We start from the raw sequence: 27861 nt of genomic DNA on the forward strand, positions 1-27861 counted from the left end.
GGGGTTGGTTAGATATGTATGGGCATAAGCATTAATAAAGGTTTATAAGGGTAATTAAGTCCCGATGGAAAGGAAGTATTAAGGGTCAAACTGAGGTTGGTTAACAAATCCTTTCCGCATGAGATTTAATGAAGGGGACCTTAAACCTTAAAAATGAAGTTTCCAATAGACAAGTCACTGAAATTCTTGGGACAATTAGGATATATGCATTTCACATGCATACTATGGTTATATGCAGGTATATCCTACGTCAATATTTAAGAATAAGCTGAATGAAAAATGATGTAAACTTTGAAACGGGAACTATAAACTTATAACGGGAACTCGGGCCAAAAAACCATGAAAAAACATGAAAAAGAGTGCTAAAAAAGAAAAGTGTGTAATACTGGAACGATAGTTTTTTTTAGGGCCAATTTTGAACATGGTTTAAAAATGGCAGTGAAAATGAATTTTTTGTGCAAATAACACTCTGAAAATGAAAAGTGTTGATATTGGAATGATGGCTTTCTTTTTTAGGGTCAATTTTCAGCATTTTAAAAAATTCCAGTAAAACCGAATGTTTATGTGCAAAAATTGTGCAAGAAACATCCTCGAAAGGAAAAGTGTTAATGCTAGAATAACACTTTTTTTTTCTCGAGTAAATTTTCAACATTTTGAAATAATGGTGTAAAATATTTTACCATGACTATGAAAAGCATTAAAATTTCAAAAGAATAATGAAAACATAAAATAAAATAAAATAAATTATAACAATGAAAAAAAACAAGAAGAAAGTTAAAAAATAGCAAAATGTAAATATTAAAAACAAAACATAAAATAAAATAAAATATCAATCATAAAAATGTTAAAAAAAAAAAAAAAAAAAAACCTATCAAAGATAAGAATTAAAAAATTAAAAAATTATAAAGAAATAAATAATAAGAAAAACATATTTTCAAAATAAAAACATTTTTTTTAATCTTGTAAACCATAAAAAAAATTGGAAAAGAAAAATACACGTCGACAAATGTAAGATAATGTGATTTACGCCGAAGTATTTTCTCATAAACTTGATATGGATCACAAAAGCCTCAACTCAACAAAAAAAAAAAAACTATAAAATTAAGTAAGTAAAAAAAGGAAATTTTTAAAAAATCATTAACCAAAAAAAAAAATACAAACTACATTTAAAAAAAATAGAAAATTAACCAAAAAAAATAAAATTAAGAAACTACTAAAATTAAGATTAAAAACATTTAAGAAAACACTAAAAAAACAAAAATATGTTAAAATTAAAAAAATAAATAAAAAATCCAAAAAACAATTAAAATTTTAAAAAGTATACACATTTTGAAATTTAAAAAAAAAATTAAAAAAAATTAAAAAAACATTTAAAATTAAAAAAAAAAATTAATATATCGTTGATTAAAAAAAAAACATTTCAAATTTTATATTAAAAAATTTAAAATTTTTATTTAAAAAAAACTAAACATTTTTTTTTAAATAACAATTAAAATATTTTAAAAATATATATTTTACAAGTATACGTAAAATTGCAAAAAACATTTAAAATTTTATTTTTTTCAAAATACAATTAATGTATTTAACGAAATTTATTTTTTATTTATAAAAAAAACAATTTTATTAGCGACCGTTGAGCTACCCATGGGGGTGGCTATCTGATTCCAAGAATCGAATAGCCACTGGCCGACTGCCCATGGTGGCGCTGCGAGATGGTGGCTATCCTATTTTTATAATTGGATAGCCACCCCCAGTGGCTGGCGGGCAGTGGTTATCTAATTCCGAGAATTGAATAGCCACCCCCAAGGGCAACCAGGCGGTGTCTATCTGATTCTGATAATCGTTAGCCACCCTGACAGGTGGTTGGGCGGTGGCTAGTTGATTTTGAGAATCGGATAGCCAGCCCCTAGGGTGGCCAAGCGGTGGCTATCTGATTTCGAGAATCAGATAGCCACCGTCCGGCCACCCGACCGCCCGTGGGGGCATGGCCCTGGGCGCCGAAGCTGCTTGCATATATGTTTTTTAAAGTTTTAACTAATTTTATTTTTTAAAAATAAAAAACATATGTTTCTTTCTAAATTCTGAATGGTCTTTTTTTAAATCTAATATATATATATATATATATATATATATATATATATATATATATATATATATATAATTTTTTAAGTTTAAAATATTTTTAGGGTTTTTTTTTAATTTTAAAATATATATATATTTTTTAATCTTTAATTTTTATTTTTTTTTAATTTTAGTATATTTTGGATTTTTAAGGTTTTTTTTTATGTTTTTAATCTTCATTTTAATAGTTTTTTAGTTTTTTATTGGTTTTTTTTTTTAATTTTCTATTTTTTTTTAATCTAGTTTGTTTTTATTTTTTTTAATTTTATTTTTTTTTCTAGTTTTTGTTAATGCTTTTTAAATTTTTCTATTTTTAGTTACTTAATTTTATAGTTTTTTTGTTTTGTTTTTTTTTCCCCAATTTTTTTTATCTTTTACAACATAATTTTTTTTCTTTTACCTTTCTTATGTTTTTTTTTGTCATATATATATATATATATATATATATATATATATATATATATATATATATATATATATATATATGTCAAAAAAAATTGACATAAAAAAATTTGAAGTGTAAAAAAATGTAACATTTAAAAAAAAATATCCACGCCTAATACATTAAAGAAATTAAAGTGTCAAAAATTGTTAAATTTATAAAATAATTATTTACATTTCATACATTGAAAAATTTGAAGTAAAAAGTTATGTCTTTTAAAAATAGGGTTTCATGTTGAATGACCACTTTTTAAAGTCATCATTCAAATCACGAACATTCTAAAATGTAATGTACATAAAAAAATCTAAAGTGCCAAAAACTATGCTCTAAAAAAATATGTGCATTCTGCATCGCCACTTTTCAAAATCGGGTCACTTTTATGCTATCTCTACGAAATCGGTAATAGTATCAGTTCTCATTTCAAAGTTTACATTGTTGAAAATGGAGAAGTTATTAGAAACAAGGCAAGACTTGTTTGTAAAGGGTATGCTCAACAAGAAGGTATAGATTGTGAAGAAACTTTTGCACCTATTGCTAGACTTGAAACCATAAGGATGTTTCTTGCTCTTTCTAGTTTTCAAAAATTCAAAGTATATCAAATGGATTTAAAATAAGCTTTTCTTAATGGAGATCTAGAAGAAGAAGTTTATATGGAACAACTATAAGGATTCATTCTTTGAAATGATGCAAAACTTATATGCAAGCTCAAAAGGGCTCTCTATGGTCTAAAACAGGCTCCAAGGGCTTGGTATTACCACCTTGAAAAATCTTTACAACAATAAGGTTTCATAGAAGGTTTTGCACATTGAAATTTATACACAAAGATTGAAAATGATAAACTGCTAATGATTGTTGTTTATGTTAATGATATCATATTTGGTAGCAACGAATAATCCATGAGTCAAAATTTTTCTTCAGTAATGCAACAAGAATTTGAAATGTCCTTACTTCGTGAACTTACTTATTTTCTTGGTCTACAAGTACAACAAACAAAAGACGTTATTTTTCTTTCACAAATAAAATATCTCAAATAGATCTTGAAGAAGTACGAAATGGCAGATTCTAAGCTAGTATGTACTCAAATGGTAAGAGGATGCAGTCTCAGCTCTAATGATGAATCACCAGTAGTAAACCAACCAACATACAATTCTATGATCGGAAGTTTTCTCTATCTAACTGCTACCAGACCTGATATCATGCATGCAATAGGAATTGTTGGAAGGTTCCAAGCAAATCCAAAGGAATCACATCTTCAAGAAATTAAAAGAATTTTCAAATATCTTCAAGGAACTCAGGAATTTGGACTATGATATCGTAAAGATATAGATCTTACTCTTAATGGATATACAGATGCAGATTGGGCAGGAAATGTTGATGATCGAAGGAGAACTAGTGGAGATGCATTATATATGGGTTCTCGGTTAGTGTCTTGGTTCAACAAGAAACAAAGTTTGATTGCCTTATCTATAGCTGAAGTAGAATATGTGGTTGTTTCATCTTGTTGCACACAACTACTTTGGATGATACAAACATTGTAGGAAATTCAGATCACATGTACTCCACCCATCTCCATTCTATGTGATAATATAAGTGCCATCAGTATTTCAAAAAATCCTGTCATGCGCTCCAAGACCAAGCGCATACGCATTAAGCACCATTTTCTATGAGAAGAAGTGCTGAAACAAAAGGTTAAATTGGAGTGTGTTCCCTCCCAATAATAGGTTTCTAATATATTCATGAAACCTCTTCATAGAGAAACATTTGAATATCTCAAACAAAAGCTGGGAGTAGTTGCTGCATCTTCCTTCTATTAAATCTAGTTTTAAGTGGAAGGTTATTATACGCAGGTTCCATGAAGTATAGTCATGTATACACACGAGTTTCTATGACTGAAATAGCATATACGTTTTTCTAATAGATAAGTAGTGGGCCAGAATCTGATATGGGTGCTCTCTCTGATATTGATGATTACAGTGTGTTGGTATGCTTTGTTCACTGATTTTTATCTAACTGACAAACATGCCTTGATCAATGACTTGTTGACTATGCGCAGGTAGCACAGGTTCAAGGTGATCATTAGCCTTGACACGCATTCTGCATTTTTGGCATTATGGTTGCTGAGTTCAGCTATGGTTTCAAATATTTATATCATTCCTTGCATAAGTCATGTAAAGACATAGGGGATGATATGACTCCTTCTATCATAGTCTATATTTGATTGAGTCCTATTCGACATATGATGTAATTTGTTTCCCCACTATGCCTGGGATACATGATGTAATAATTGTTGTATTTCTGTCATGTATAAACAATTGGTATATCCCCACTTGGTTGGGTGGATGAGTCAAATGTGGTGTATCCCCACTTTGTTGGGTGATTGATGTTTGTATGAGTCATTGGCCTTAGGGAAGTCATACTCACTTAGTTGAGTTCTAGAGTTGTTATTCTTTTCAAACATATCTTTGTACTCTCTACATGTACTTAGGGGGAGCATGGACCACATAATGTATATCAAAGAGGGATAGTAGGTTAGTGTGCCCTTTGACCTTGATGTCAAAGGGGGAGATTATTTTGGTGTTGGTGTTACATGTTATCTTTAACAGTTTCTATAGCTTGCAATAATCAACACCATCATGGTTGCCATCAAGTCCAAATGGGGAGATTGTTGGCATTATGATACATGTGTTGTCATTGATGGCAACTCACTCACAAGTTAGTTCAGTTTTGATTAAAAGAAGCTCACAGTGTAATAGGTCTATTCAGATATAATAGGGCATTGGTATAGAAGAACAGGTAGATGGAACTAAGGTCTACTCATCAGAATAAAGAAGTTGAATGAAAAGGATGGTGTAAAGAAGTTTAAGATGTGTACATTGGTCCACTTAGTCAAAACATCATATACATGCTGGTTCACATAACAAAAAGAGCATATACCTATAAACGCACTTGCACATATATGTTGGAAAATCAATTAAATTCAAGAGTAAGCAATACTAGGGGTCAATACCATGGTATTAGCCCACAATATTGAGCGGACTAATGACTATTTGATCCCGTCCAAGAATACCACGGGTCCTAAGTGGTTTTGGTCTGAGGTATTGAGAAAGGCCTAAAGCTATATGAGGAGGAGAGGATCATAAGGCTAGGGTGTGCAAGTAAAAGGATTTTCTTAGTAATACTTCTATTTGAAGTATATTTTATGTTGCAGGGGTTGTGTTTGTGACTTGATCTGAAACATTATGTGCACCTCAAATTCAATGTTGGATCAGGATCATGAGACCTGAAATGACTTATCGTTCAATGATGTGGTATTGGTTGGGCTAAATCTAATTGTGTACACATGTTTGATTCTTTAAATGTCATAATCTGGGTTTGTCTGAAGTTTGGAATAACAACAAAGTTATGAGTTAATTTGGTAGATCTGTACGCTGGTTCATCCGACTGAAAGCATGTATACATGCATGTTCTGCCTTCCAAGTAGCATATACAAAATAAAATCCTACTCTTCATATTTGACTAATCTATTTGATCAGTTCTATTATTTTACTGTCGTCTGTCAATGAAGTCTTCTTAGATATGAATGTAAAACTAAATGCATAAGAAGTTTGGTGTCTGATTGATTGATTGTCTAAGTAAGAAGGGTTATCTCTGCTACTGCCTATCTAAAGCTTTGTAAATTGACAATAGGTGTTAAATATATTCCCATTTGGTATAGACTTGATTTAGAAGTTTTATGTTTTAGTAGTTTTGAGGGTATATGTAGGTTTGGTTAAAGGAAGTAGCGTATACACACACGTTGGGTTCAGTAAAGTAGCATATACATTTTGATGCATGATTTTTGAGGTAATAGCTAGCTCTGAATGATGATGTAGGTTTCTAGGTTCAACATAGTGTTCTAGTGGTAGTGATTTGATTGTTTAGGTTAACTGTTGGTTGATCCAATTTGAGTTTCAAATTTTCTGATGGGTCCAGTATGAAAATTTGATGAAACGAAGTTTTCATTTGTATTGTTGTGTACCCGGAGCATCCAGTCTGAAAATTTATGAAACATGGTCCCTGGAGGAAGAGAGAAGGTCATAGCCTTCTATAGGCTAGTGCCTACATACTAGTAAACACATTGGCTGGTACAAGATATAATGGATTGTAGCTCCCTTCCAATAGAAGTTGGAAACCGAGAAAAGGTAGTAGCCTTCTACAGGTCGGTGCTTGCATACTGGTATAAGTCTGCACTAGTACAAGATTGTAAGAACATTTTCTTATTATTAAAAGAAGATAGAGAGGACAACAACAGGTGGTTTTTCTCCTGCATTGGGTTCCACCTTAAATCTTGGTGTTCATGTGTGTTTCTTACGTTTGATTTTTTATTATACTTATTAAAAAGTTACGGATGTAATGATTACAGATCAACACATGATAAATTTATTAAATCATAAGTTCCTTGGTTATGTGTTGGTTTCTCTAATAATAGTGGCATGTACGTGCTAGTTCACTTCACAGAAGTAGCATGTATAAGTTTGTTTTGGAAATGAAAAATTATTGAACTGATAATATTGATTCACCCCCCCTCTTAGTATTATTTCCAAAAGTTATAGTATTCTTATTCAATTTCATATGGTAAGATATTTAAAACACTTGCACAAGCTACCAAGAAAATGATGCCACACTTTCAATCTACACCACACTTGGAATAAAGTAATCACACTTGTATAAAATGAAAAACAATTGCAAGTAAATATCCACGAATGTAGGAAAATAAACACATTGGCATTAAATAGTGACTTATTCAAGTATTGAGACAATATTTTACCCTATAATAGGAATGCTCATGAAACAAAATGGCTAACAAGTCTCCAGTAAACTACAAGTTATAAAAGATTCAAACCACATTTTTCTACAATGAATTACACAGAAAATCAATTGCAATTTCTGGAAAGGAAACTAAAGTAGACATAAATTCAAATGAAAAAAATATTAGTTGAATCTATAACACAAGGAATTATTATGTTTTAGGTTTTGAAAAATATGAGTTGCAACACTAACCTAAAATATGATCTACAACTATGATCACTTGTGAATTTCAGTAATAGGCATCTATCAAATTAGAAGTATATAATTTGTAGAAATGTATACAATAGAATGTTGTAGCACTTACATAAATAATAGAATTAATATCAGAGTTGCAACAAGACAAGAAAAGTAGGAATTGCGAGAAATAAAACATTGAAAATTAAACTATAGAAACAATGTAAAGTTATAGAATGTGCCTAGTGAAGGAGGGGGGCATAACGCCATATAAGAGGCATTAGTTAAGGGAAGAAGAAATCACTAATTAATCAACACAATGTCAACTCAAAATTGAACATAACATAAAATTATATCGTAGAACTTCAATTTTTAGTTACAATCCTTTATACTTAGTTGATTATGTCTTGTTAAGTTATGGCTCTGTTAGCTTGGTATTTTATACATGATATCAAATACATAAATTAAGAAAAGGATTTGATGGAAATCCATGAGAACCTATATATTCCATCTAATTAAATGACTTGATTAGAAGATATAAAAATCACGCAAGTGTTGACTCATTCAATTGTGTGAAAAGTGGCAAGTGGGTCATTCTTTCTTCATTTAGTAGCCAATTTATTTCTCAGTTTCTTCATTAGGATATTGATTGATTGACTCATTTGAGTTATTTTTTAGTGATAACGATGCAGATGAAATGATGCGGTATACCAACTATACAAGAGTTGTAGTACCTTTACCCAATGGTCACCTTTAGGAGAGTTACCATAGTAGTTCCAGAGTGAGTTGTAACAATGGTAATAATGTGAGTTTTAGAAGTGGTGTTGTGTGACATGTCACAAGGAGGATTCGCAGCATAAGTCGAAGCACTTTGTAGTTGCAACACTTGAAATTTGTAGCATTCAAAGTTGGAACATCTATGTTGGAATAGTGAGTTACAACAACTAGCAACATGGAGTTATAGAACCTATTTTTGAGGAGTTGCAACACTTGTGTTTTGCTCATGTTTGAAGGTACCAATGTAGCTCTACTCTTGAATACCACTAGTTAGCATAAAAAGGCCATAAAGGAAATTTTATCTCTACATGCATAAGAATGAACATTAAAATGAGATATTAAGAGGACAATTTTACCTTGAAAAAATGTATCTTCATGTTAAAAAATCATGTTAGGATGAAATAAAAATGGGAAACATATATTCAAAAATGTCTTTGGAGAGTGTTAACAACATGCCAAATAAGGCACCTATCAGCTCATCCCAACTAAAACTATTATAGCATCCCTATGTAAGTAGTATTTAGAGTGACTGTGAAATACATGAAGTTTATTGATATTGTAGACAATTGCCTCTACCTTGTCAGTATGATAAATCCCTTTCCTTTTCTCAACCTCCCTATCGCATGCATGTCCTTGGTTTCAAGGGACACTATAGTGTTTTTGGAATTTTTTGGAACGTAGCGAGGTCATTAGGTAATAAAATTTGAGGCCTACTCGATGGTTTCAATAACTCCTTGTACAATTAATGTATTAGTATACCTTATTTAGGGACATTGTAAGTTTAGTACGATAGAATTGAAACTTTATGTGTATATATTATGTGGATTGTTCCCAATGATGAGTACACCATTTAAATGTTCTCCTTGATAGTATTTCAATACTTCCTTGTAATGATGAATGACCTCTTAACTATTTTGGGCCATAAACATTGAATTCCTTAGGAAGCTCACGCAACTAAATTTTTCCAGTACATACTTACATGTGTAATACTCTCCCCTAACCCACAAATTGCATTTGAAGATTTTCTCAAATACATGATGAAAAATTGACCAGTCAATGAGGTTTTTCTAGAAACATGCTAAACCTCTTAGTTGAACGTATCCCATAAGATGGTTAGGGTTCCAAATTTTGTCATGATGCAACATAATTTTTTGTTGGTTAGCCTACATAGTAGGTTATTTTTTTCATTAGTTCATGCATAATAAAATTTTCAAGAATGTATCTGTGGAGTTGATCTCATATGGCTTTGAGGCCATGATAGTCTTTCTCTAGAATATGAAGTAGTCCTCTTATAAGTAAATGATAAATGCATGGGAAGAATATTTGTAACTAAGAAAATATTATACCAAAAATACAAATATGTATCTTCTCTATTTCTATATTTCCCATCTATTTATTGCTTTTGATAGTCTTCTCATCCTCCTCATCCATTTCTTTCCTATATTCATTCTATATGGATTTATGGATTTGCAAATGTTCTACCCATCTATGTATGGGGTTCCTGATAATATATTGGTTTTCCCTAACATTCATTACTCACTCCTCATAGATAGGAAAAAAATACATTCCACATATATCCTTTATCTTTCTTCCCTTACTTTGGTAGGATCACCTGGAATTCTTAATCCTCCATCACAAAAATATATATTTGAGTTGAAACTTCCAACAACTGGGGACCTTTATTCTATGTTTTAAAAACGCTATCATGCATTTTTCTCTTCTAGAATTATAGTTATGTTCTTTCCATATTCTTAAGAATAGGCTCCCATTTTTGTTTGGTAAGAAGGAAATCTACTTCCTGAGCAATGCAATCTGACTTTTGAAATATTCTATCTTCCATTAATCTAGTCCTTAATAGGTTCATTGATATTTTAATATTTATGTTCTCCCTTTAATGAATTTTATTTCTTCTAAGAAGATATGTATACAAATTCATAAGTGAAAGAGTAAATATTTTTTTCCTATGCTTTCTGATAATGAACGTCTTATTTAGCTCTCGAGCACAAACAAGTTCTTGTGATTCTATTGTTGTGTTAGGTGTTGTAATCCAGTGTTCCTCTACATGATATTCCATATTTATTTTTGGTCTTGTATGAAGATCTTCTTATAGGTTTACCCTTGTGAATTCATGTCTTGTATCAAGGTTTTCATCTTGGTTTTTCCTTGCTATTTCTTCTGTTGAGTCAAGGTTTTCATCTTCCATATTTTCCTCGAATTCTCTTCCCTTAAATCTGTATTCCTCCCATGTTGGCTATTGTGTGGAAAAATGGGTTAGTTCCTTTTTTGTTGTAATAGGTTCCTTTTCTCTTACATGATCATTGGTTCTTTTGTGGAAATAGTGATTTATTCTGACTAATCTCGAGTTGCAGCAACTAGTCTCATCTCTTCCTTTTGGTTTATAGTTTCCTCTTTCCCCTAGGTTCTAACACATATGCTAGCCTCTCTATCATCCATGGAATCCTCTTCATAAGAGAGTTTTTCCTAGTATTATTTACATCACTATTTTGGTTGGTTTCCTCTTTATATAGAGTCACATTAGGGTCTTCTTCTACCATATGAATTATATTAGAGACCTCTTCTTCTATAAGAGTTATAACATGGTATTCCTCAATTGTAGCAACTAGAGTTATAGTAGCTTTAGCCTTCAAACTTGTAATAGGGATTTATTTGGGTGAAGTTGCAACAACAACAACTTCATGTAGAGTTGTATGAAATGTTTCTTCAACTTGTTCCATCACTACATCACTCTCGATGTGGCCTAACCTATCTAGTGTATGATTGACTAGGTGTTTCAAGAGGCTATGATGTGAGAGGGAATCCCTAGGGTAGTTGGACATTTTTTGAAGGGTTTTCATTATCTACAGTGTTCCCAAAACGAAGAAAGGAATGCTGATCAACTTGTTATACCTCAGGTGATCCAATAGCCTCAAGTGCTACACATAAAATACATTGCCGTGACCATCATATGTAAAATACCTCCATAATACTATGTTACATCTCTCCAAGTAAATGGTAGTGATTCATAAGTAAAACCATTTCCATTTCTTACGAAACTTTCTCCATGTTCAACCCATTGTTCCATAATTCTTGGCTTTGGACTTTACCTATAGTGCCATCACTCTACAATTTGTGTTAGCCCTATTACTCCTACCAAGATCTTCTCATTCACTTTCAGTACTACCCCTCCTACCACATTTTGGTTATCCCAAAAACTAAAAGTGAATTCTAATGGTATATCATGATCATACTCCTATAGTCTATGAACATACTGAGTTTATCCTCATGTATTGAAAATAGCACAAATATGGTCATATTCCTACAGCAAAAGAGTCTCTATGGGCTCCCTCGAATTCAGTGAGCCTCACATTTTTCTCTATGCTTTGGCTTGAGACATTCTATTGCTACAAGATGGAATGGGTATTTTGTTTGTGAGTTAGTAGTTGTAGTTTCTAGTTATGGAAAAGGTATGATTGTATGATAGTGTGATTATGTCATAGGTTCATGGAAGCTATAATGAATGTATGTTGTAAAATTATTGATAAATTTAATTCATTCCAAATTAGTGCCATTCATTATGCTATTAGGAATTTTACCTTTCTAAATTACAATGAGTGGTCACTTCTTGCTCGCTTAGTGGCAAGAGTTGTTATGCTCCCTACCTCTATCATATCCTCATGATATCCCTAAAAATTATAATTGAAATCCTCATTGACATGATATTTGTAGCACATCTAGATTTGAAACACTCTATATATTGAGACAAATATACAAGTTTATATGACCATGGTGTTGCAAAAGGTGCTTCTTTGATCCATATTGGTCAAATCATGATAACACATTCCAACATTTATTTTTGAGAAATCAAATAGAAATAATGGAGTCATAACTATGAAGTTGTAGTAATAGAATTGCAACAATTGAGTTGTAGCAATCAAGCAAGAACACTTGTTACATCATCTCCTCGTATGGTAATTTTTAATTATTATTAGAAATTCAAATATTATAAATATTCCATCAGTTTAATGAGACTTATGGTCCTTATTTGATTTGATTTCTTTTTTAATATGCAATGCACAAAACTAGGTTGATTTTCATATAACATGCATTGACGTTATGCCACTAAGGTTTTTCAAAGATGGTCTCCCTCTTATTGTATAATATAATGGGAGGTAATACTGATTCATCTAGTATGGATTCATCCTTCATGGATAGTCTCGAAGTCACTATGTAGCCATCATACTTGAATTTCCTCAAGGATTCCTTTAGTATGGGCCTATGGTATAAGAAAGTCTTATTCCCCTATCATTAGAGGCATTCTCTCTTCATTGGTGGTATGAATTTTTATGGATCTGTTATCATACACTATAAATCACATAAGGTTCAAGCCATCAAATGTGACACTTCCCACTAAAATCCTTCAACCTAGAACAAATACAAAAGCCCAGCCCCCATATTTTAATTCATTTTTCTTTGTCTAATTTTAATGCCACCAAACTCTTTTATGTTCTACCACTAATGTCTAGTGTAAGGAGGCGTAACGAAAAACATCAAATTCATTAACATAGAGGAGTCTAGACTGTAGAGCTTTAGAAAAGTCCATTCTATGTTTTACTGCCATTCTAAGTGCCTGGTTCTCTTTCCACATGATAATTCATATAGAGTGAATCTAGTAGTAGTCCTCCATGTCATATAGTAGGCCCATAGAGCTTGAGGGAGTTAGTTGACCCAAGTATTGAGGTGTAATCTGGTAGTCTTGGTGATAACAACCTCAAGAATTGTATTCATCCCTTCCACCTATCCATTGTCCCATTGATGGTATGGTGTTGTAACCCTATGCTTAATGTTATATGTATTGGTTTGATATTCAATGAGCCTTGATGTGAGTTAGGCTCTTCCATTGGTAACTATTTCCCAAGTTACCCTGAATCTCTCTTCATGATGAAATTCTACTATTGCTTGCTTACTTGTCGTATGGAGTTCCTTAACGTACATCTATTCTATGAAATAATATCTACATACTTATATGTAGGAGTTACGATGAGAAGGAGAACAAACTTTCTAAGATAATCAAGGGCCCAATTGTTGAAGGGCTCTAGTAAAAACTAAGGATGCAATGAAATATCATTTGGTTGCACTCGTCTTCCAATGTGTTGAAAATTGTCACATCTAATCACATAATTATTTTCATCTTTGATGATAATAAGAAATTGTACCCTTGATGAAGTACTTTGTACCTAATCCTCCTGCTTGCAAAGTGGGCCACACAAGGATCATCATGGAAATTACTTAGTATCTCATAGATTCCATCTTCTCATACACATATTTGCATAATAAAATTAGAAGTGGCAACGGTTAGTCCAAGAGAATCTGCAATTTTTCTTAATGGCATTCTACAACAACTTAAATAACTAAAAAAAGTGTTTTATCATAAACAAATTGTCCATAAAAATTAATAAAACTTATTAAAACCATAATTTTAAATTAACTTTAAAAACAAATTTAAAAATTAAATAAATAATACGCATTTAATTTAAACAAAATAGTAAAAGAATTAATGAATAAATGAAATAATAAAACAGATAAAGTTTAAAAATATAGATATATTTAAAAGAAACTGTAAAGAAAAAACCGTGAAAATACATTTTTTTTAATGGAAAAAATTAAAATCCATATGGAAAATTTTCTAAAATTAATAATAAAAAAGTGAAAAAAAGAAATTTGAAAAAATAACCGAATTGAAAAAATAACAAAATAGAGTAGAAAAAAAAATATAAAATAAATAAGTAAATAACCCAAAAATATTAAAATTAAAAACACTTATTAAAAAATTATTTAAAAAAATTATTTAAATAAAAGGAATGAAAGAGAAAACTCGGAAACAAAAGCAAAAATTAAGAATTTATAAATTAAAAAGAAATGATAATAAAAAATAACTAAAACAACAAGAAGGAAAAAATACCCAAAATGAAAACATGAGAATAAAATAAGATAAATGAAAAAAAACTTAATTATCAAATAAAATAAAACAAAATATGAGGAAAAATTAAATCACGTTGTTTTGCAAGGGGAGAACGATTCCACTAGTCTGTGTTTTATTTATGTTTTTCATATAAGCTTAAATTTAATTATTTATTAGTAAATTTTAAAAAATTAAATTACTTTTTTATTTTTATTTTATAATTTATAAAATATAAATCTAATTTTTATTTTTATTTTATAATTTACAAAATATAATTTATTTTTTTATTTTCTATTTAATTTTTTTAGTAATATATAATTTATATATTTTTTTTAATATTTCAGTAGTTATACTTTTTATTTTTCTTATTATTTTTTATTTTAAATGAGTTTTTCAATTATTTTTCAAATTTGTAAAGGTAAAATTGAATTACTTCAATTTCCTATTTTAATGTTTTTTTTGGTTTCTCTTTGTTTTATGTTTTTCGATGTAAATTGGTTTCCTCCTTTATTTTCGTTTAAGATAACATTTTTTTAAGGGAATAAAAGGATTTATTTTTTTCCCATTTTCAAATTTTAAATTGATTTCCCTCCTTATAAGAATACATATTTTTCCTTAAATTTTTAAATGCAAATTATTAAAAAAATAAATAATTGATAATTAAGTAAAAAATATGTAATACGACATCTATATCTATAGTCAACTTAATGTTTTTTCTTGATAGTATTAATGGAAGGCTGTAATGTCAATTAAGTAGTAATTTTAACTCCTAAAATAAAATAAAAACTAGACAATTTTGAAAAAATACTTAAAACAAGTATTAAAAAAAAATAGAAACGAAGATAAATTTTAAGTGTTTTACATTTTTCCGTAGTCATAATAATTTGGTATTTAATACTATGTTTGAAAAATGCTCGAATTTTAATCCTAAAAGGAATGTGGGTGTGGAGGCAGTGGGCTTGATGCTCCACCACCACATTTGTATTTAAATGTGTGTTTTCATATTTTTGATAGTGGTGATATTTGGTATTTAATGCCATGATTGAAAGTTGTTTTGATTTTAACCCAGGAAAAAAGAAAAGAGGAGTTGTTGTATTGCCATTTTTTCATTTTAGTGTGGTTTACCATTTCTTTTATCATTTGATATTTTGTTCTTAATATCATGATTAAAAAATGTTAGAATTTTAACCAGAAAATGAAAAACGGTGATGTTGCATTGCGTCTTTTCAAAATCACCTTGAAAATCATGACTTAATATGACCTCGAAGAAAATGAGAACTCCATATTGATATCCTTACGTTGGTAACAACGTTAAAAGGAAAATATATCACCATATATTGTGAAATCATCCATGTAATATTCTACGTAGTTATGAATTAGACTAAATATGATTCAAATCAAAGCTCATTGGAAAGCTATTGGAGCATTACAAAGTCCAAATAGGAGAGCGCAAAAGGTAAGTGTTCCCAAGGATAGGGGAATCCAATCTTCTCTTGATCTTTTGAAGCAAGATGGATTTGGTTGTGTCCATTGAGCCCATTATGAAACGAAAATTACTTCCTTCATGTCAACGTATATAAGACTTCATTAGGAAATGGCATTAAGAAAGAGTATTTATGTGTATCTTTATTAAGTTCCATGTAATTCACACAAATTTTCCTTTTTCCATTATTCTTTGTTACAATATAAAAGGGGACGTTAATTGGCTATTAAAAAAAAAAATGAGATAGATGAAGGGAGGAGGAATCTATGATCACTAATTTCTTTATGGTTCTTTTTATCTCTATTGATTAGATATTGGCTTACATTGAGGAATTTATTCGTGCCTTCTTACTCATCACTTTCTTCTTCATAAAAAATGGTGATTTAAAGTCCATACTAGGCTTCGCAGGAGGATATAACGTAAGTTGTTTTCTTGAGGTCTCATTAGAAATGAAGTTTTAAGACCTAAAAACAATTTAAGCATTTTTAGTAGCTACCCATGACCTTCCAAAGATTAGAGGATAGACTGACAGAGAAAACTTGGGTTGTATGATCATAAACTCAGTGGTAAATTCCCACAAATCTATAGATAGCACTACAGATTATAACATTCCTTTTGTTTTAGTATGTTATATGTTGTAAATTTGTAGCAATGTGGGAGTATTCCTACAACTTGAATGTCCTAAGGATTTTTTGGCCTCAGTAGTCATCACTTCGATGACAACCTAGGGTCAACCAATGTATTTTGGGTGAGGGTATGGTTGATCTAACTATTGACCACTAGGATCACAAGGATTGGGTGTTTGGCCAGGAAAGCTCACCCCATCATTCATTTTGATAATTTTCCCATAACATGATCACCATGAAGATCCTTTCCTCTTTTACCAAGTTTCCTTAGACACAACTTCCTTAACTTTTTTTATTAACTAGGAAAATCCTTGATTTCTTGCAATAGTCAAATAACAACAAATACATTTCTAAGCTCACCTAGAAAATAAAATTCATGTTGGTTAACTAGTTTCTCTAGGTCCAATATTTTTGGGAAGGAAGAAAATATGGTTATTAGTAGTCTTGGTATCTTCGTGTAGTTTACAAATATTGAACTATTTTTGGTTCTCCATTTTGAATTTCCTCATTAAGGTATTCAATATTTAAAGAGGATTTTCTTTGGTTAAGGTCCTCTTTGATCTTAAGTGCTATTATGGAAATATAGAAAAGAGATGGAGTAGGTAGGGTTAGTTAGGCATGTAGAAAGCTTGGTAGGTTAGGAAATTTGAGTCTCCTTTCTATTATTTGGATTAGAAATGGGTTGTTTAGGGATTTTTGGTTAAGGAGGGGCTAATGTTGATGGTTGTATTTGTGGATAGGGAAGAAGTTACATGGGGGTTGTGTTATTTCATGTTGAAGGATTTCAAAAGTTGGTTCCCTTCAACCTTGATTAGAAAGATAATGTATTCGTGGATGAACCATTTGTTGTGGAGTAACAAAGGATCATGTCAGAGAAGAATACTACATAGAAGGATTAGTCCAATATGAATGAAAACATTGTGATTTTTCTTTGACAATACCTTGAGGATGTGGCTACAATGGTCATTTCTAAAACATGGAACATAATTTCTATAAGTCGATAGCTTCCTAGTAAACATATTTCAATCCTAGAATGGAAACTTATTGGTGGCATGGCCATCATTTATTATTACACGTCTCAATCTATTCTGATGGACACACCTTTAATGGGTTCTTCCTGTTGCACTATGCTTACCCTTTCTCCTTGTTTAATACGTACTATATCTAATTAGGAGCTTAGTGAAATAATCATATCAATTTTAAAATCTTCTAACACATTCCAAATCTTTGCTCTTGTAACCCCATTTCTAGTAGCATTACCAACTCTTGTCTATATATCTTTGGAAGTTATACCAATTTCTAAAATGTGATTAGATTGCAAGATTATTGAGAGACATTTCCTCCACCCATTAGTTTCAGTTGTATAAAATATCCCTCTCAATAAAAAAATTTGTAGTGCCTCAAGAACCAAATTTTCCTACCTTTATCTATGGAAAGTATATCTAATCATTTTGATATAATATTCAATACTTTCATCTTCATTTTGTGTCATCCTGAATACGTCATCCCTTCTCTAACCATCCTTTTAGTAATCTTAGTATTTCTCTAGGGAATTCTATTTCATTTGAATCCAAATATGGGTGATTCCTTTTCCAAGACTCGTGAACTAGTGCGGTGCATCATTCTTGAATGTGGAAAGGAAAAGTTTCAAAGTTTCAGAATATGTTACAGAATCATAACTCCTATAGAGTACAATAGATATAAAGAGGATTATGCTTGGGTCTCCCCTGCATAGAAGCTAATGAAATTTTGGCAGAGCTAAGCAAAGAATATTCTTCATTTTGGCTTCCTCATATGGTTCTTGAATACATACTCTAAATGTGGTTTCCTCTTACTTAATTTTGTTGGAGATCACATCTTAATGTTTTCCTCTTCTTTTGAATGAGCCAAACGAGAGTTAACAAAACACATCTCTCTATAACAAATTTTTTAACTTCTTGCATCTTGAGGAAACATAATCTCCATTGGTGCAGAGGATGAAACTTGTGCAGTTTTGGATTCCTAGTTGGATATTTTAGGTTTCCTCTCATTAAGGGAACTTAATGTGGGAATTATGTAGCTCAATTCCTTGTACCATTTTTCTCTTGAGATTGACCTGCATTATTAGTTTTATTGGGGTTGTTCATGGATTTTGTTAGAGCCTATATTGACCTCAGGCTAAATTGAAGCAATTCTAGGGTAACCACAAACCACGCTTAACCTGGTAGCTAGCCCTACCAGGTTGGGAGGGGGTCCTCCCCATATGGATCTCAGTTAAAATGAATGGATTAGGAACAAGATTTTATGCTAGGTATAGTAGCTCTAAGGTTTTTGAGTGATTTTTTTGGTTTTTTTGCTAGATCAAATGGAGCAAGCAACTTTGGGTTAGGGAAATCAAATATGCATGCAGGGTGTTCTATGGGGGGAGGTAGGTAGGCATTTTGGCACTTGGAATTGAGTGAGATGGTAGGTCTAAGACTGGTGAGGAGCTGAGGAGGGCATGTAAAGATCATGTATCCTTCTCAAACAGTAGAAAACATCAAAACTGAATGGTTTCCCAAGGCAAAGCCCTGTAAACAATGTATTCTACCTATCTATCTTGATATCATTTAGCTAGAATAAATGAATTAGATTTTGGCTCACATAACACATGAGAAAAACTAATAACAGAAGAAGAAACTATGAAAAATCACTTTACCACAAGTATCCCATAAAACTAGTTGTAAATCCTGGTTTATTTCCTTGCCAAACTACTAATAAAGGTGTACAATGTAGCTCAGAGCATCCAAGAGAGTCCATCCTTTGCTAATGACTGAAAAAATACATAATATAGATAATTAAACCACCTGTGCTAACCATCAGGGGTTGAATCCAAGAGATAATGAACTGTTACAACCATTTCCAAACAAGGAGCATCAATATAGGCAGTGGAACAACTTGCCTCTGTAAGCATGGAAACTGATACATTGACCCCCAAACCACCTCAAAATGATGAATCTACCCTCTAAGTTCATTTTACAATTACATTTACATAGCATAGCATCATTCACAATCATAAATTCATCCATAAAGAGAGAAAAAGTCAATTTGCAAAGAAACTAGGCGAAAACTAGATTTTTAGGCAAACTGGCACTATGCGTGGTGCCACTGGCTAAGTGCGTAGTGCCATTTCACAACCACTTTTGGACGCCTTCCCCTTAGCCAAATTGAGCCCAGGATAGCTCATTGGAAAGGTATACTTGTGTAGCTTTTGGAACATCTTGAAATTTTACATTTGGATGCCATTTGCACCCTCAAAAGTGAAATCACCCTCTGTGTTTACAATTCAAAAAATTGAAAATGACCAAAATTTGTCAAAACTTGCCCAGATTTGGCACAAGGCACTATCATTAATTGCTTTGATGGGTTGGTGAGGCTTCAACCAAGATTTTTAACTTGTCTTGCTCCTTTTTGCTCCTTAAGGCCTTCCTCAACCTAGCCTTAGGCTTCCTCATCCTTATGTTGCATATTTTGTCACGGGTCATGTAGCGGTAGGCCATGTGGCGAAGCATCTTCTTGTCTCTGTTGGCCTTCTCAATCAACCCCTCAAGGTGTATGTTGACTGTCTCAAGCCAAGTTTCCTGGTCATTCTCGATCTCTTGTTCAATTGAAGTCAACTTGACCTTTGCCTGTTCTCCTTCACCAATTGCAACTCCATGACGACTTGCTTGTCGCTTAATTGTTTGTTTTCTTGCTCTAGATATTTGATGACCCACTTAACCCTCTCTAAGTTGTTAGACAAGGCTTGTATCTCAGCCTCTTGTTCCTTTATGATCATGTCTTTGATGGTCTTTGGATCTTGAGTATCCATGTCAATGAAATCAACTTCTTATGTCTCCTCATGACTAAAAAGATCAAAATCTCTCTCTTGCCCATCACTAAGATCCTTCTCACGAATCGTTCTCTTGCCTTTACCTTTGCCCATGCTGTGCTACTCAACATATACCTATTTAGCTGAAGAAGAAGGCAAAGCCCCTTCCACTCCTTGTGGAGATAGCATTTCCATGTGGCCTGAAGATGAAGGTGAGACCCCTTGCAGAACTTGTGGAGATAATACTTACCTAGCAGCTGTAAAAATTTTCCTAGTGCTCCTCTCATATGTCACAAGCACTAGCACTCAAACAGTTTCAGTCTCTTGGACCTTTTCATGTCCTAAAGGTCCACCTTCTTCATGAGGCACTGATGAAAAGACTTGAGGGCCTTTGAACATCTCATGGGAAATGAAAGTCTCCCATGGCATGTTAAGAAGGTTCAGTTGATGTAAAACAATGATTTTAATTGAAGAGTAGTGGTAAATGATAGTTAACTGCTGGGGATATGGTTTCTTCTTTACAATAAGTGCCATCTTCTCAATGTTTCTGAACATGAAGTAGGGGATATTCATCATTCTCACCCTAGTGAATTGCATCAACAGTCTAATGTGGTAGGCATACAATAGAGAAAACCTACCTTCACAAGTAAAGTACTTGATGATGATCTTCATCAATGGAGCAAACCTGTCCGCCAAGAATTTAAAGGGGAATACTCTTTTGAGTTTGTCATGGTCTCTAGCCTTGATGTAAGGCTCATAGTACTCCCTGTCAATATCCTGACCTTTGTTCCACTTTTCACCCACATTTAGAATACATATAGCCTCTGAAATAATAGTTGGTGACAAAGTGAATGTAACTCCAGCAATGTTTACCCCATTGTTGTCCAAATGTGTCACAAACAACCTTGCTAATTCATGATGAAATTTAACCCATTCTGCCATTTCACAAAAATCAAAACATGATTGGTGTCTAAAATAAGAAATGGCCAATGGGTAGGCTTGCAGCTCCCTCAAACTGGTAGGCTCCTCTCTGATATGTTTTCCACATTTATGAGGCTTCCTGCCTTGTGTGTCTCTCTCCCTGGTACTATCATTAAGGGTTTCTTCTTCCACCTCATATTCACTGTCCTTCTCCATTGTTTTATAGCTGTATTCTCTTGTGGTGAGTGAAGATATAGGGTGAATGAATGTAAGATGAGTATGAAGAGATTTTATAGGTAAATAGGTGAGAGTGAATAAGAGTGTGAATGGGATTTAGGGAGTGAGTAGGGTTTTGGGAATAGTGTAGGGTTTGGGAATTAGGGAAAATATATGAGGGAATGATGTCTAGGGAATTTTATATGAGGGAATGGGGTTTAGGGAACAACAAATAGATGAGATAGGACAATAATAAATGAGTGAGCTTTTAAATCTATGAGATAGTTTGGTGAAAACTAGGGTTTGACTTCTTGAGAGACAAAATCACCAAAGACTGATGCAACAACCCTTTCCAACAAGAATGATTATGGTACTTACTTGAAAAGAGGTGATTTGGAAGTTTTGAGGTGAATTGAGGCGATTTGGAACAATTTGCAGCTTAGCTGCAAGGTGCATAGTGCCTCACCCAGGTGCGTAGTGCCCGTTCTATTTTACACTAAAGAAATCACCCAGGTTCATATTGCCACCTAGGTGCGTCGCGCCAGACTTTGGTGCATAGCACCAGTCAAAACTTTTCCAAAAACATAGTGAATGCACACCTTTACTCAATAACACTTCAAAATCGTGTCTTTTGCTCATGGACTTCAACTCAAACAATGAAATGACTTAAGATAGGGATGATCTTTATATAGCTTTCAACTTTTGATTTTTAATGTTCAAAACCCACTTTGTAATGTCTATTTGTTTTTCAAATACTCTATTTTTTTTGGATGCTTGATCCTTTGTTTGAATAGGTGAACTGATGCTTGATTTCTTTGACTTTTGTAGTGGCACGTACTTGGAAATATCAACAGGTGACTCGGAGCAGCATGAAAATATTAATTACATATGAGAAAAAATAAAATTACATGAAATTTACAAATAATATACCAATGCTCTGTTTTCACCTCAAAACTGATTTTGAGGTGAAAAATTTATTAAGCTTACAAATTAAGAGATCAAAACTTTTCTGATGATTACTGTCATCCTCATGTGTCTGCTAACCATTATTAATCAATAGTCCTTGAAATTTAATCATGGTAAAACCCTAATACCTAATGAGACTAAAACCCTAAGACCTAAGACCTATTTGATGAAATGAACTGAAAATAAACCTGAATCATTGACTGAGCAACATGAAAAGAGGTTAGCATATATGTGTCATGAGGGAGAAAACTGAAATGTACCCTACCATCAGTTGATCCATTACCTAGTGGAATGCAACTCATGAGAATGGGACTTGTAGTATGAAATGCAAAAGAGTAAATTTTGATCACGGATGGCAGTGTGAAGACACTGACACTAACATTGGCTCCAATGGGGTTGGTAGCTCCTTGGAGGTGCCAAGAACCATAGATCTCTGGGGCAAGTAGACTAGTGCCTCATCCATTGGGCAATATGATCAAGATACTTCAAAGACTGAAACTGACACTATGAAAACTAAAGACTCAAACTGACTCATACAAATTCACTCAGCTTTATAGCCTTCACCTTGGGCCCAAGATGAAATGAATTGTATTTTTTGAACACTTGCAATGAGAGGAAAACGGTATATATAATGATCACTTCGTGACTTCAAAAATCACCTTAGAAGAAGTAGCGCTTCAGTAGCCTACCATTGACTCATCCTCCTAAACAGTCTTTTCCATCCATCTTTTTAAGCAAAAATGCATTTTTTCCTCTATGTGCAACAACCTTATAGGGTCCCTTCCATAAGTTTTCAAACTTACCATGCTTGCTTTTATCTTCATTCCTAGCATCCCAATGTCACACTACATCCTCAAGCTGGAATTTATTTGCTTTTGTTTTTCGGTCATAGATTCTTTTGATCTTCTCCTGCAATCTGAAAGTGTTTTAGAAACATTTCTCCCTTGTCTGTTGTAAATGGATCACCTAATTGATTCTTCACTGAAAATCATCTTCCTCACTGCCAGCCTCCTGTAAAAGCTTCACAACCAGAACTGCAAGAGATGTTGGAAAGACTGTGTCAATGCCATAAACTATTTCAAATGGGGACATACCTATAGACTTCTTTTGGCTCACCCTGTCTGCCCACAAAGCATTAACTAACTTTTTATGCCAGCCTTTCTTATTTGTTTCCAGCATCTTTTTGATGATGTTCACCAATGACTTATCGCATGATTCAGCTAGACCATTACCTTGCAGATAATATGTTGTAGAGTGACCTAACGTAATATTATACTTGTTGCAAAAATCGATCATCTTCTTGGATTTGAATGCAGCTACATTATCTGTGATGATTTTACTAGGACAACCAAAACGAGATAAAATATTTGATTCCAAAAATTGAATGATTACCATGTTTGTTGCTTGTTTGGTTGGGATGGCTTCAATCCGCTTGGTAAAATAGTTGGTTGCTATTAGGATTCCTTTGTGCTGAGCCGACGATGTTCGGTGAATTTCCTCGATAAAATCGAGTCCCCACTACTGAAATGGTGCATTGACTTCAACCAGTTTTAGAGGAAGAGGCAACAACTTTCTTTTCCCCTGAATGACTTAACATTCATGACAGCTCATGACTGTTTTGTATACATATAAAAATAAGGTGGGCCAGCAATAACCTGCTCTCAATATTTTTTTTATTGTTGTCTTCCACAACAAGTGACCACCACAATCACCCTTCTGAAAGTTCCTCATTACCTACTGGGCTTCATCTTCAAAAAAAAAGTTCAGCAAAACACCGCCTGGATCCTTACAATAAAGGGAATTATTCAAAATGAAAAATTTAGCAGCTTTAAGTTTGAGAGTTATACCTTTGTTTTTTGTCACTTTCGGAGGTGGTGAGAAGTGTTGAAGTACATACACAGTATCTGAATGCCACGGTGACTGAAGGAACATTTTAGACACTTGAATCAGGGGGCTTTCTTCTTCATCTTGAGACATGGCTACAATAAGATTTATATCTAAATCATGCAAATTTGATTCCGCCATTAACCTTGTCAGGCCTTGTCCTTTGATCAACTTTGTAGGCGTGATCTCTAGATCATATTCTAACATTGCTGTAATAAATTTTCCCTGCCTTCCATTCAGATCAGTTTGTACCAGCACATCCTTGACTACTGCGTTGGGAACATATGCTATGATGTGGGAGTGCAAAATATACACTCAGAAGTTCTTCAAAGCTTTGACAAGAGCAAGAGCCTATGTCTTAATTACATTGTACCACAAAGTAGCATCTCTAATGGTCCTGCTGAAAAATGCAATGGCCTTTTCTAGCTGATCTCTCCTTCGCATTAAAATTGCTGCCATCGTATGCTCAGATGCAAATGAGAATAAAATGAAATCTTGTGTATAATCAGGACTAATCAAAACCAGGGCTGTAGATAAATCATACTTTACCAAATTAAATGATTTCATAGCATCCTCCGTCCATTTTACCACACTGTCCTTCTTTAACATATTAGTAATTTCTCTCAAATGCTCAACTAGATTGGGTACAAATCTTCGTAGGAAAGTCATCTTATCATTAAAAGCATGCATCTATTTCTTGTTTCTGGGAAAAATTATCTGCTGAATTGCTTCTACCAGTGAAGGATCAATGTGAATTCCTTCCTTTGAGATAATGTGGCCAAGCAGCTTCCCCTCATCCATGGAAAAGAGACTTTTCTTCTGATAGAGTGATATCCCAAATTTCCTACATCGTTGAAACACAATCCTCAAATTGTGAAGATGTGCATCATCTGAATTTCAAAACACTATCAAATCATCCAAATATATGACCAAAAATACATCGTTTTCATTGGCAAAAGAGATGTCCATTGCACGCTGAAATGTGGCTCCAACATTTTCCAAACCAAATGGCATTTTAGCATAATGAAATGTTCCCCAAGGGGTGGTAAATGCAGTCTTATCTCTGTCATCTTCATGCACTAAAATTTGATTATACCTTGAATATCCATCAAGTAGTGACATGCGCGATGCTCCAACCACTCTCTAGAGGATATGATCCATCTTCAGTAGCGGGTAATTGTCCTTCAATGATAGTTCATTCAAATTCTGGAAATCGATACACAATCTAATCTCCCCAGTCTTCTTTCTCATAGGAACAAGATTCGAAATCCAATCAGAAAATCTGATTGGGACAATTATACTAGCCTTGTATAATATGTTTACCTCTTTTTCAATGGACAACAGCAACTTGGGATTGATTCTTCTCAGTTTCTATTGGAACGGATTCTGATTTGGCTTGATGGGAATAGTGCGCTGAATTATATCTTTTTTATACACCCTTAGATTTGAATAATCCCAAGAAAACACATTAGAAAATTCAAATAACTATCTAACATATTTAGACTTGACCTCAGGAGACAATGTCTTCAACAATTTCACAAACTTGGCCTTATCGGGTGTTCCAAGATTCATATCCTCAACATCTTTGCCTGTAGGCACCAAGCTTGGCTTCCTAGGCACATCATCTTGATCAAAAAGTTCTTCTAAAGGTATGAGACCTTTAGAAATAGTATTGTCCTTCAGCTCTAATATTTCCATCTGATTCACCTCAATTTTTGGTTCTTCGTCATCATGATCACAATATATGGAAGCATCCTTGTAATTCTCTTCATTCTGCAAAAAATTATTGATCTCCTTATCATCCCAAAACACTTGCCAATACCTTAAATTGTCTGGAACAGCTGGGCAGTGCTTGACATGGATTTCAAATTTGTTATTGGAATTCATCGGGATCTTCTAACATTTTGAGCACGAGGTACTACTATCAAGGTATAATCCGGAAACATCCTTAAGATATCTAAAACTACATTATAGTAGGCCCTCATCTACGGATGTTTGGCTTTATATTCACCCTTAACTTGCTTGATTATTAGCTCTGAATATCCATAGACTGATATCGTTTTTGCATTTAGCTTTTTGAGAATTTTCAAACCTGCAATCACCACTTCATATTTGGCTTCATTGTTAGAACAGTCAAAGGCCAATTTATATGAAAAAATTCTAACATTACTAGGGACTTTATTTGGCTAGAAAATAGGGCTATGAATCTAAATCCCTATTCCGACACCATCCTTACCCACAGATCCATCAAAATCAATGCTCCATTGGCCTGTTTCTTCTTCTAAGTGCTGAAATTTTGCTTCATTCTCTTTCTTGCTTTGACTGATCTCTTCAATTTGGTGTTGTTCATTACCTTTCTGCTGCTATCAGAATGTGGAATACTCAGAGGTACTTGCAATTTTTTATCTTTCTTGATCAAGGACTGCTCTGAAATTTTCTGAAATCTCTGGCACATCTTCTACTTCAACTAATTGACTATCAACATCATTCAAACCACTATCTAAATATAACACAAATGACTCTAAACTGTATGTACATCATTAATTGGATGACTGAGCGGTTTCTCCTTGCTTGTAATCATGTACTTCATTTTCTTCTCCCTATATAGTTTTCTCAATTGGCCAAACACATGAATGGTAGCATAGGAGAAATCTAGTTGTAAAGTCCCTTTAAGCTTTGCACCGCACAATCCGGACAAAAGCATACCAAACTGTGGTGGAATGTCTTCAACAACCACATCCATGAGAACATTCTTTACTGGGATTTGGTCTAAATATACCACCAAGTCTTTGATAAGGCACCTGAATCAAAAGAATACAGGTCATGATATTTTCAAGTAATTTCAAGGCCCAGTTTCTCCATAATGCCTTTTGGCATTAGATTATGGGAAGCTCTAGAATCAAACATGGCATTGTGGAGGACATACTCATGCAATCTAAGACTTATATAGAATGGAGGAACTTCACTATCCTCAGACTGAACTTCAAAAGCAGGACCAAAGATGAGCTCAGGGTGATCATCTTCTACATTGACCATATCAGATAAGGGGTCTATGTTCAAAATTTTGGACACTTGGTTCTTATAACTGTTTTTCTTCATAAATTCAGTCAAAGTAATTGAAACTTTTAATTTAGCAATCTCATTTTCTAAACTAAAATCTAAAACTTTATCTACCACTTTGACTGGAGGGTCCTTCTTTTCAACCTTTTCCTTTGTTGTACTTTGTTGATTGGTCTTCTCATTTGCAGATGATCCTTTGCTGGAAGTTGGGTTAGCAGGCTCCTTCCCTTTCTTATGAATGTTCGAGGAGTCATTCTTAGCTTGTATTTCCTTTCTCTTTTGAACTGGGTTGACTGGTACATCTCTGCTTCTCAATGAATATTGTTTCTGTTTTGGAATCAATGAATTCATATATCCTTGCTGACAATCATCTAACTCATCCTCCAAAACTGCTTCATTTGCTAGTATGTAATCTCCATCTTTTTTAGCATCAGGGATCTCCGAATATTCTTCATCTTCTATGAGATAGATGGGAAAACCATCAGCAGTAAAGAAATGATTTTCTTCCACCACCAGATCATCGTCATCCTTAGACTCTATTCCATGTACATAATT

Source organism: Pinus tabuliformis, chromosome Q (genome assembly GCF_031772625.1).
Source record: "Pinus tabuliformis cultivar Carrire ecotype Pingquan chromosome Q, CPIR1, whole genome shotgun sequence".
Classification (NCBI taxonomy): Eukaryota; Viridiplantae; Streptophyta; class Pinopsida; order Pinales; family Pinaceae; genus Pinus; species Pinus tabuliformis.